Below are 12,356 nucleotides of genomic sequence, written 5' to 3'. Positions count from 1 at the left end.
GTGAGGAGAGCATAAGGTATAGCGATATGGAATACTTTGTTGTACACCTGAAACTAATATAATACTGTGTGCCATACTCAAATTTTAAAAATGTAAAAAATAGGGGCATCTGGGTGGCTCAGTCGTTAAGCATCTGCCTTCAGCTCATGATCCTAGGGTCTTGGGATTGAGTCCTGCATTAGACTCCCTGCTCAGTGGGGAGCCTGCTTCTCCCTCTCCCACTCCCCCAGTTTGTGTTCCCTCTCTCACTGTTTCCCTCTCTCTCAAATAAATAAATAAAATCTTTATTAATGTAATAACTAGATAAAAGATCCACTAGCATCAAACCGAATTTTTTCCTTGCAGTAATCAGTAGCCTTGAGAGAGAATTAGGAAAAGGAATGCATTTCTGCCTCGGTAATGCCAAGTTTTCTTTCTTCCTGCCATCCTCAGGAAATGCTACTCCTCTGTGCTCCACATTTTGGGAAACAGTGACCTTGCCAGACCTTCATATCCTCACCAAGCCTCATATTTATGAGCTCCAGAGACAGCATAGGGTCTGAAAATGTCCAAGAGAGAAGAGATCATCAGAGTCAATTCCTCCATTCAATGACCTCTGAGTCACAGAGAAGGGGAGGGATCTTCCCATGCCCCCAAGAGTGGTTCAGAGAGAAACTAGCACCTAGATCTCCAGGTTCTGGTTGAGTGGATAGTGTTTCTAAGTGCTCACACAGCCTTTGAGAGAGAGGGAGCACAAGGTGCCCAGAGCTCCTTGGAAACTGATGGAAGCCCCCAAGCCTTGCTTGCACCTGCTTGGACCAGAGGCGGCAGCACTGGGTCCTGCAGTCCTCCTCAGGACCTGGAAGCCCTCCCTGGCCCCCTGCCTGCACTGAGTTCCTCATAAGGACCGGCGAGCCTTCACTTCCATCCTCCATAGCAGAGAAATGAAAGCCAGTCGGTCCTCAAACAGAAAAATATATGAATGAATGAATGAATGAATAAGAATTCCACAAAAACTGCAAAAACAGGCTCGCTTCCCACATACTGCAGACTCAGTCCCAGACCACCATGATAAAGTAAGCGAAATGCATTTTTTGGTTTCCCAGGGCATATAGAAATAATGTTACACAATACTGTAGTCTAGTGCGTGTGCAACACCATCGTGCCTGAAATAGCCATGGACATACCTTAATGTAAAAGTACTTGATTGCTAAAAAATGCCAACCAGCATTGGGTTTTCAGTAAGTTGTCATCTTTTTCTTTTTTTTTTTTATAATGATTTTATTTATTTATTTGAGAGAGAGAGAGCGAGCATGAGAGGAGAGAGATCAGCAGGAGAAGCGGACTCCCTGCCGAGCAGGGAGTCTGATGTGGGACTCGATCCCAGGACTCCAGGATCATGGAGTCGAAGGCAGTCGCTTAACCAACTGAGCCACCCAGGCACCCCTCGTCATCTTTTTCTTGATGGAAAGTCCTGCCTCCATGGTGATGGCTGCTGACCGATGGCCAGCCACGACTCGGGTGGCTATGGCAGTTTCTTAAAATAAGGCCACAGGGAAGTTTGCCTCATCCATTGGCTCTGCCTTTCACAGACCATTTCTCTGTAGCATGCAATGCTGTTTGTTAGCATTTGAAACACAGTAGGACTTCTTTCAAAATGGGTTTTCATCCTCTCAAGTGCTGCCACTGCTTTATCAGCTCGTTTTCAATAATACTCTCCACCCTTTGTGGTCATTTCAAGTCTTCACGGCATCTTCACCACAACTACATTCCAGCTCAGGAAACCATGCTTTGTGCTCATCCATTAGAAGTAACTCCTCAACTGTTCAAGTTTCAGCATCAGGTTGGAGCAATTCAGTCCCATTCTCAGGCTCCACTTCTGATTCAAGCTCTTTGGCTGTTTCCATCACACCTGCGGTTACTTCCTCCACCGACATCTTGAACCCTCAGTCATCCATGAGGGTTGGAATCCACAGCTTCCAGACTCCTGTTCATGTTCATATTTTGACCTCTTCCCATGAGCCACAGATGTTTTTAATGGCATCTACAATGGTAAACCCTTTCCAGAAGCTTTTCAGTTTATTTTGCCCAGATGCATCAGAGGACTCACTGTCTGTGGCAGCTGTAGTCTTTTAAAAATGTATTTCTTAAAGAATAAGCTCAAAAGTAAAAATGACTAGGGCACCTGGGTGGCACAGTCGTTAAACATGTCCACTCAGGTGGTGATCTCAGGGTCATGAGATCCAGTTCCGCGTTGGGCCCTGCACTCAACCTGAAGTCGGCTTGTCCTGCTCCTCTGCTCCTCTGCACCCTTTCTCTCTCTCTTTCTCTCCCTCAAATAAATAAATAAATAAATGTTTTTAAAAAGTCAAAATTTCTCCTTGGCCCATGGGCTGCAGAATGGATGTTGTGACAGCAGGTATGAAAACAACATTAATCTCATGGCACATCCCATCAGAGCTCTTGGGTGACCCTGTGCCTTGTCAACAAGCAATATTTTTTTAAGATTCTATTGATTTATTTGTCACAGAGACACAGACAGACAAAGAGCACAAGCAGGGGGAGCGACAGGCAGAGGCAGAAGCAGGCTCCCCACCGAGCAAAGAGCCTGATGTGGGACTCAATCCCAGGACACTGGGACCATGACCTGAGCCAAAGGCAGATGCTCAACTAGTTGAGCCACACAGGCAAAGTGTCCCAAGCAGTAATATGTTGAGAGGAATCTTTCTCTTCTTTCTTTCTTCCTTTCTTTCTTCCTTCTTTTTCTTTTGGAGCAGTAGGTCTCAAACAATGGACTTAAAATATTTAGTAAACCATGCTACAAACATGTGCTATCATCTAGACTTTGTTGTTCCCTTTCTAGAGCACAGACTGAGTAGATTTAGCATAATTCTTAAGGACCTTAGGATTTTCCAAGTGGTAAATAAGCATTGGCTTCAACTTGATCCCCAGCCGCATTAGCCCCCAACAAGAGAGTCAGCCTGTCCTTCAAAGCTTTGCAGCCAGGCATTGACTTCTCTCTCTGAAAGTCCTGGGTGACATCTTGGCTGTCTCATGTGCACTGACAGTCTGCTGAGTAGGGTCACCACCTTCATGAATCAGCCTCTTCCCGGTCCCTTGCTGAGGCTTCTACGTCAGCACCTACCGTTTCACAGGCACTTTCAGGTTATGAAGTTGGTTTCTTTCCTTGAACCTCATGAGCCAACCTCCGCTGGCCTCAGACTTTGCTTCTGCAGCTTCCCCGGATCTCTGAGCCTTCACAGAATTGAAGAGAGTTAGAGCCTTGCTCTGGACTAGCCTTTGAATTAAAGGAATATGGTGGTTTGATCTTCTACCCAGAGCACTCAGACTTAGTCCCTATCAGCAAGAAGGCGGTTTCGCTTTCTTTGTTCACTAGACTAGCACTTTCATTTCCTTTGCATCACAGGTCGACTAACTGGCACAAGAGGCCTTGCCTCCAGCCTCTCTCTACCTGCAACCTGCCTTCCTCACTAAGCTTGGTCATCCTTCCTTTGGCTTTTAGGTGAGAGATGTGTGATTCTTCCTTTCACTTGAAGACTTAGAAGTTATTGTAGGGTTGTTAATCGGCCTAATTTCAATATGTTGTGTCTCCAGAAACAGGGAGGCCTGAGGAGAGGAGAGAGATGGGGCACCATCTGGTCAGTGGAGCTGGGAGAACACACACATTTATTAATTTGACCTACTACTATGGGCGCAGTTCATGGCACCCCAATACAATTACAGTAGTAGCATCAAAGATCACTGACCACAGATCATCATAACAAATACCATGCTAGTGAAGTTTGAAATATGGCTGGAACTACCAAAAACTGACACAGAGATGTGACAAGAGCAAACGCTGTTAGAACACCAGTGCCAGCAGCCTGTCTCGACCCAGGATTGCCACACACCTTCAATTTGTAGAAAGTGCAACGTCTACAAAGTGTGTGAAAAGGAAGCACCAAAAAGCTATGTGCAATCAAATGAGGTGCCTGTGCTAAGTTTCTGGTAGTTCTTAGTGATTTATGAATCATCTGATTCCCAAATCTAAAAGAAAAATGGAAGCATTCTACAAAAATTTTAACATGCTTAATATGAACTTTAAAATACAAATGGAGGACCCCTGGGTGGCTCAGTGGGTTAATGATCTCAGGGTCCTGGGATCCCTCCTCACACCAGAAGGCCTGCTTCTCCCTCTCCCACTCCCACTCCCCCCTGCTTGTATTCTTTCTCTTGCTATCTCATTCTGTCAAATAAATAAAATCCTTTTTAAAAAAGAGTAGATAATCAAATTAATACATAAAATCTTTTTTAAAAAGAGTAGATAATCATGAACACACGGCATCTAAAAATTTGCCCAAATTTTATTCTTATACACTAACAATGAAAATACAGAGAGGGAAATTAGAGAATCGATTCCATTTACTATAGCACCAAGTACCATAAGATACCTGGGAATAAACCTAACCAAAGAGGTAAAGGATCTGTACTTGAGGAACTACAGAAAAATCATGAAAGAAATTGAAGAAGACACAAAAAGATGGAAGACCATTCCATGCTCTTGGATCAGAAGAATAAACATTGTTAAAATGTCTATACTGCCTAGAGCAATCTACACTTTTTATGCCATTCTGATCAAAATTCCACGCTGTTAGAACACCAGTGCCAGCAGCCTGTCTCGACCCAGGATTGCCACACACCTTCAATTTGTAGAAAGTGCAAAGTCTACAAAGTTGACTTTGTAGTTAACTTTTTTCAAAGAGTTGGAGCAAATAATAGTAAAATTTTTTGGAGTCAGAAGAGACCCCAAATTGCTAAGGAAATATGAAAAACAAAAATAAAACTGGCAGGGGCGCCTGGGTGGCTCAGTGGGTTAAGCTTCTGCCTTCGGCTCAGGTCATGATCTCTGGGTCCTGGGATCAAGCCCCATATTGGGCTCTCTGCTTGGCAGTGAGCCTACTTCCTCCTCTCTCTCTCTGCCTGCTTCTCTAACTACTTGTGATCTCTGTCAAATAAATAAATAAAAATCTTTAAAAATAAATAAATAAATAAAAACTGGCGCATCACGTTACCTGATTTCAAGCTTTACTACAAAGCTGTGATCACCAAGACAGCATAGTACTGGCATAAAAACAGACACATACACCAGTGGAACAGAGTAGAGAGCCCAGATATGGGCCCTCAACTCTATGGTCAATTAATCTTTGACAAAGCAGGAAAAAATATAAAGTGGAAAAAAGACAGTCTCTTCAATAAATGGTGCTGGAATATTGGACAGCTATACGTAGAAGATTGAAACTCGACCATTCTCTTACACTGTACAGAAAGATAAACACAAAATGGATAAATGACCTCAACGTGAGACAGGAATCCATCAGAATCCTAGAGGAGAACATAGGCAGTAACTTCTTCGATATCAGCCAAGGCAACTTCATTCAAGATATGGTCCATATACACTATGGAGTATTATGCCTCCAACAGAAAGGACGAATACCCAACTTTTGTAGCAACATGGATGGGACTGGAAGAGATTATGCTGAGTGAAATAAGTCAAGCAGAGAGTCAATTATCATATGGTTTCACTTATTTGTGGAGCATAACAAATAGCATGGAGGACATGGGGAGATAGAGAGGAAAAGGAAGTTGGGGGAAATTGGAAGGGGAGGTGAACCATGAGAGACTATGGACTCTGAAAAACAATCTGAGGGTTTTGAAGGGGCGGGGGGTGGGAGGTCGGGGTAGCAGGTGGTGGGTATTATAGAGCGCACGGATTGCATGGAGCATTGGGTGTGGTGCAAAAATAATGAATACTGTTACGCTGAAAATAAATAAAAAATAAATTTAAAAAAAAAGATATGTCTCCAAAGACAAAGGAAACAAAAGCGAAAATAAACTTTTGGGACTTCATCAAGATCAAAAGCTTCTGCACAGCAAAGGAAAAGGTCAAGAAAACAAAGAGGCAACCCACGGAATGAGAGAAGATATTTGCAAATGACAGTACAGACAAAAGATTGATATCCAGGATCTATAAGAACTAACTCCTTAAACTCAACACACACAAAACAGGTATTCATATCAAAAAATGGGCAGAATATATGAACAGACACTTCTCCAATGAAGACATACAAATAGCTATCAGACACATGAAAAAATGTTCATCATCACTAGCCATCAGGGAGATTCAAATTAAAACCACATTGAGATATCACATTACACCAGTTAGAATAGCCAAAATTAGCAAGACAGGAAACAACATGTGTTGAAGGGGATGTGGAGGGAAGTGGAACCCTCTTACACTGTTGGTAAGAATGCAAGTTGGTGCAGCCTCTTTGGAGAACAGTGTGGAGATTCCTCAAGAAATTAAAAATAGAGCTTCCCTATGACCCTTCAATTGCACTTCTGGGTATTTACCCCAAAGATACGGATGGAATGAAAAGAAGGGCCATCTGTACCCCAATGTTTATAGCAGCAATGGCCATGGTCGCCAAACTGTGGAAAGAAACAACACGCCCTTCAACGGATGAATGGATAAGGAAGATGTGATCCATATACACTATGGAGTATTATGTCTCCATCAGAAAGGATGAGTATCCAACTTTTGTAGCAACATGGAAGGGACTGGAAGAGATTATGCTGAGTGAAATAATTCAAGCAGAGAGAGTCAATTATCATATGGTTTCACTTATTTGTGAAGCATAACAAATAACATGGAGGACAAGGGGAGATGGAGAGAAGGGAGTTGAGGGAAATTGGAAGGGGAGATGAACCATGAGAGACTATAGACTCTGAAAAACAATCTGAGGGCTTTGAAGGGGCGGGGGTGGGAGTTTGGGGGAGCCAGGTGGTGGGTATTAAGGTGGGCACGTATTGCTTGGACCACTGGGTGTGCTGCAAAAACAATGAATTCTGTTATGCTTTAAAATTTTTCTAAATAAATAAATGAAAGTAAAAATAAAAATTTGTCCAAATTTCATTATTCTCTTGAGTCACCCATCAAATGACCTGAGATGGAAATCTAGGAATGTCTTTGCTCTACTCTCCCTTCCACTTCTCATCCCACATTTCTTTCAGATCATGTGTGATCTCTCAGTTCCGCTGGCTCCTGGCTCCCAGTGAACTGGGAAGGTTCCTAAGAGCACACAGCACATGGGACAGAATCCCACCTTGGGTCTTCAGGAGCTGTGTGATACGGGGCGAGGTTTTTGAACTCTCAGGTTTCTTACCAATATGATGGAAATAGCAATCTTGATCCATGGGCGGATACAAGTAATGTGTTGCTACTTGGCTGCCAAAAATTATCCTCACCTCCCTCCTTAAAGATAGAACTCCCAGGGGGTGCTGGGCTGGCTCAGTCAGTAGAGAATGCCACTCTTGGGCTTGGGCTTGTGAGTTCAAGCCCCATGAGCTTACTTTAGAAAAAAAAAGTAAGTAGAGTTTACTTTAAAAAATAAAAATAAATAGGACTCCCAAGATGTGGCCCAGCACATATCAATCCCCGTAAAAAGCATGTGTCCAGACACCCTTGCTGCCTGCCATAGGGTCCGAGTTATGGCCATGGGACACGAACAGATGTGACGACCACCACATCCACACTGTGCCCTTCAGAGGAAAGAGCATGTGCTCCTTTGAGCCTTTCACCCTTTCCTGTAGGCTGGGATGTAGACACAGTGGTGCGACTTAAAGAATTTACTTTGGTCCAGGGATTGAAGACATGGTTTATAAGGAAAGAGGAACCACTTGACCAGCATGAAAACAATCCCCACCTGGAGACTGCAACATCCAGTTTCAGCTGCTGTGTTTTGGAATCTCCTTGTTATAGCAGCTCCCACTGTACAATAACTGACACAAAAGTTAATGCCAGGGGCGCCTAGATGGTGCTGTCAGTCAAGCATTCAACTCTTGCCTTTAGCTCAGGTCATGATCCCAGGGTCGTGAGATCGAGCCCCTCCTCAGGCTCCACACTCAGCGGGGAGTCTGCCTGATGATTCTCTCTCGCTCTGCCTCTGCTCCTCCTCCCCAATCGTATGTGTGTTCATTCTCTCTCACTCTCAAATAAATAAATCAACCAAACATCTCAGATGATGAACCGTGAGGACATGATGCTAAGTGAAATAAGGCCATCCCCAAAAGACAAATGTGGTATGACTCCTTTCACATACGGGCCTCAGAGTGGTCAAATTCATGAAGACAGGAAGTAGAAGCGTGGCTGCCTGGGCTGGCATGGAGGGAGGAATGGAATTAGTGTTTAATTGGTACAGAGTTTCCGTTTTACAAGAGGAAGAGTTCTGGAGAAGGATGGCGGGGATGATTGCATAACATTCTGAATGTATTTAATGCCACTGAAGTGTACAGGTAAAAAGGGGTTAAGACGGTTGATTTTACATTATGGGTAGTTCACCACAATAAAAGAAATGGAAACAAAAGAGAACTGAGGGAGAGGACATCTTTGGCTGTGCTGGCTTGCACTTGGAGCTGCCTAGACACACGAAGATGGAGCACCTCCTAAATTTTTTAGGAAAACTGAGAGCCTGTAAATGACTGTTGAGGGGGCGCCTGGACAGCTCATTCAGTTAAGCATCTGCCTTCTGCTAAGATGATGATCCCAGGGTTCTGGGATCAAGCTCCACATCCGCTGAGCAGGGAGGCTGCTTCTCCCTCTGCCTTTGCCTCCCCCTCCCCCTGCTCATGGTCTGTCTCTCTCTCTTTGTCAAATAAATAAAATCTTAAAAAAAAAAAAAAACTGTTGACTAGTGGGCTCATAAAACAATGCCCCATTGTTCCACGATGAGGTCCCCAAAACCATAGCCACAGGAGAGGCACTGAGAAAATTTCCAAAGCGGTGATGGAGGACAGAGCCCAGTGAGGAGGCTCAGGGAGGGCAGAGCCCAGGGCCATGGAAGACAATGGTACAACCTCCTGGCTTACAGCAAGGGGAGGAGCCTAACAAAAATTTTAAGTTGCTACGTTCTGCAACTTCTGTGTGCTTCCCAGGCCCTGCTGAGGTTTGTTTTGTTGTCGTTGTTGTTCACTGTGGTTTTAACATCTATTTCACGCAGACTGGAGTTTTCTGAAGTTCATGGGTGGCCAGAATGGGAGAAGTCACTGCAGGGCTTGAAGAAGAGAGTTCCTATAGCAAACACTACGCAGTGAACAGACGACTGGCTGGGCTACAACCCTGGGCAAGGGTGCTGGATGCAGGAGAAGGAATGGTGTGGGCATAGTCTATGACAGTAAGAACAGCGGCACCTGTCCTTCTGGTTCTGCTTGTCTAGGGAGCTGCTTTCAGATTCATCAGCACCAAGATATCTGCAAGATAAATCCTTCTCTTGCCAGTATCGACTGCCTCACGAGGCATCCCTGACTCAACGCTACTTTTCGATTTTAGTTAGGGTAAAATACACATAACATGATTTACCATCTTAACATGTAACCCACTGACCCCTTTAAGTGTACGGATCAGTAGTGCCAAGTATATTCTCTAGAATGTCTCTAGGTTCTCTAGGACATCTCTAGACAGTCTAGAGTCTCTAGAACTCTACCTTTTACAAAAACAAAGTTCTGTCCCCATGAAACAACAACTCCCCATTCCTCCATGTCCCTCAGCCCCGGCTACCACTGTTCTACTTTCTGTCTCTATGACTTTGACCATACGAGCAGACTCCCATAATCTTGTCCTTTTATGTCTGACTTATTTCATTTAACATAATGTCCTCAAGGTTCATCCATTCTTCCACCTGGAAGCCTGGGTCAGAATTTCCTTCTTTTTTTTTTTTAAGATTTTATTTTTGATTTATTTGTCAGAGAGATAGAGAGCACAGGTAGGTAGAGCAGCAGGCAGAGGGAGAGGGAGAAGCAGGCTCTCTGCTGAGTGGGGAACACGACGGGGGACTCAACCACAGGACCCTGGGATCATGATCTGAGCCAAAGGCAGCCGCCTAACAGATTGAGCCACCCAGGCGCCCCCAAATTTCCTTCTTTTTTAAGGCTGAATAATATTCCATCAGATGGATAGACCACATTTTGTTTATCCATTCATCTGTCAGTGAACAATTACTTCCACCTTTTGGCCATTGGAGATAATGCTGCTATGAACATGGACATGCGAACATCTCTCTGAGACCCTGCTTTGAATTCTTCTAGATATATACCCAGAAGTGGAATCACTACACAGTCCTACATTTTTTGAGGAACCACCATAATGATTTCCACAGCAACTACACCATTTCACACACACACACACACACACACACACATAGGACACAAGGGTGCCAGTTTCTCCACATCCTCACCAACACTTGTTACCTTCTGGGGGTGGGGTTTGTACTAACCATCCCAATGGGTATGATACCATAGCTTTTAATTCATCATTTTTTCCAGACTCGTTCTTTCTTGGATTTTGCCAATGCTTCCCTCAGAAAACAGAAAGGATAAAAGCCCTATCCTGCCACAGACACACATAATAAATTTCCATTTTCTCGGGAAGGGGGAGCAAGGCAGCGCAGGAACACTAAAGGAACACTACAGTGTCTAACTCCCAACATGATGTTCATGTACTATCTGTAACTAATCAGCTTTTAAAATAACCTCCACGGCCCAAAATCATACTAGCAGGAAATGAACTGAGAAAGCTTCGGGAGTGGCCATGGGAGATAGAAGACAGTGAGGAGACTCTAATAAGACAAAACTAGATTTGGAAACAAACGGTCCATCTTTACTCTCTATAACTCTTCAAACCCTGTCCCTCAGTCCTTGGCCCCTGGTGTGCATATGGGTGTGTTGAGCAGTAAAACCTTGCTTCTAACATTTGTTTCAGTTTGAGGAGCGGGCTCCAGGCTGCAATCAGAAAACCAAATGCAAGTGAGTTAAATGGTATTGACAATTTATTCTTCTTTTTTTTCAGTGTTCCAAGATTCATTGTTCATGCATCACACCCAGTGCTCCATGCAATATATTCCCTCCTTAATAAAACCACCAAGCTCACCTAACCCTCCACCCCTCTCCCCTCCAAAACCCTCAGTTTGTTTCTCAGAGTCCACAGTGTCTCATGGTTCATCTTCCCCTCTGATTTCCCCCAATTCACTTTTCCTTTCCTTCTCCTAATGTCCTCTCTGTTATTCCTTATATCATAAGTGAAACCATATGATAATTGACTCTATCAATTGATAGATCAATTGATAGCTCATTGACTCTATCAATCATATGATAATTGACTCTTGCTCTGACAAATGAAAGATAATTTATTTTACTCAGCATAATCTTCTCCAGTATATTCTTTATTCTAGTCAAGAAATGTCATTAAGGACACAGAGTTTGTTCATCTTTTCTACTCTGCCATTCTCAGGTGTTGTGTCTCAGTAGAGCTCCAGACATCACGACATCTCACACAGACTCAGACAGAGGCAAGAAAGGAAAGTGTCCTTCTCACAACTTTTTTTTGATGCAAGGAAACTTCAGAATCCCCCTGTGCTGACTTCCCTCCCACTCTTATCAGCCAGAGCTGAGTCATGTGCCCATTTCTACATCCCTCCCTAGCAAGAGAATGGAGTTATTCTCATTGGCTTATAATAATCAAAATTCTCAACTCTGGAGCTATCAGGGGCCCAGGTCCCTAGATGTCCCTGAAACCAAATCAAAACAAGCTTTTGTTAGCAAGAAATAAGGAGAAAAATAGTGGGCGCTTGAGAGGCTCAGCTGGTGGGGCGTCTGACTCTTGGTTTCTCTTGTTTCAGCTTGGGTCATGGTCTCAGACTCATAAGATCAAGCCCTGTGTTGAGCTCCATGCTCAGTGGGGAGTCTTCTTGGGCTTCTCTCCCTCTCCCTCTGTCTCCATACCCTCTCAAAAAAATAAATAAAAAAATTTTAAGGGAGAGGAGAAAAACAGATGTTGGGTGAATCACCTGGCATGACAGGCTTTTTGAAGAGCTCATTCCAAGGAGGAGAAAAGAGGGCTCTTACTTTTTCACCCCAAAAAATATACCTTTATTAGTTATCTATTGCTGCATAACATATTACCCCAAACTTAATGACTTAAAATCACACACATTTATTATCTCAACATTTGTGTAGATCAGGAATCTGAGCAAGGCTTAGCAAGGACTTCTGTGACACAGCTTCTCACAGGCTGTGATCAGAATGTTGGCCAGGACTGAGGTCTCATCTGAAGACTCAAGTGGGGAAGGATCCTTTTCCTAGTTCACTTCTTTGTTTTCAGACTAAACTGTTTTCCTCAAGAGCCATTGAACTCAGGGCCTCAGGGTCTCACTGTTGGCTGAAGGCTACTCTCAGTGGACTTCTCTAACTCTTGTGTGCAATTTGCTCCATCAAAACCAGTAAGGGAAAGTGTCCAGTAGCAGGAGTGAAGCCACAGTCTTTGTAAC

This window comes from Mustela putorius, unplaced genomic scaffold, assembly GCF_011764305.1.
Source record: "Mustela putorius furo isolate JIRA1106 unplaced genomic scaffold, ASM1176430v1.1 tig00000095_pilon_pilon_pilon, whole genome shotgun sequence".
NCBI lineage: Eukaryota > Metazoa > Chordata > Mammalia > Carnivora > Mustelidae > Mustela > Mustela putorius.
This window is presented reverse-complemented; position numbering follows the sequence as displayed.